The sequence below is a fragment of the Triticum dicoccoides genome, chromosome 2A (assembly GCF_002162155.2).
Source record: "Triticum dicoccoides isolate Atlit2015 ecotype Zavitan chromosome 2A, WEW_v2.0, whole genome shotgun sequence".
Lineage (NCBI taxonomy): Eukaryota > Viridiplantae > Streptophyta > Magnoliopsida > Poales > Poaceae > Triticum > Triticum dicoccoides.
Genome location: NC_041382.1, coordinates 14,630,863 through 14,631,538, shown reverse-complemented (window position 1 = coordinate 14,631,538; position 676 = coordinate 14,630,863).

Below are 676 nucleotides of genomic sequence, written 5' to 3'. Positions count from 1 at the left end.
TATCGCCATTTCAATTTTGAAAAAATCAAAAGAAAATGATAAAAACTTCAGAAAATAAAATCCTTCGAGAGGTAGTTATATTACTACATCTACTAGTTAGGAAAATTTGAAAACTTAAATTTGGACATGTTTTGTAAAAAGTGTAGGGAAAATGTAAAACGGCTATAACTTTTGCATACGATGTCGGAAAAAAACGTATAATATATCAAAAAATTCAGCATGAAAATCCGCATCCGATGGAGACGGCCTACGGCCTGTTTGGAGTTTTTTAGAATCCTCAAATTCCAAAAGGAAAAAAAGATATGGTCAAATTTCAATTTTTTAAAAAAAAATTGGTTAAATCTGGTCAAACTACTTATTCAAGAAGTATTAATGTTACTACATAATTATTCAAGAATATTAGTGTTACTAAATAATTATTTCAATTTTTTGAATTTTGGTCAAATATGGTCAAAATATGGTCAAACTGTGGTCAAACTATGGTCAAACTTATTCAAGAAATATTAGCGTTACTAAATAATTACTGTTTTTTTAGAATAATAGTTTCAAACTCAAACGGTGAAATGTGTGACTTCATGCTCAAGCTAAACTCCTGAGGGTTAATAGGATTAACATCTTACTATTGTCAGGAAAACAACAGGTGCAGACTTGGAAACGAAGGAGAATAGAACCCGAA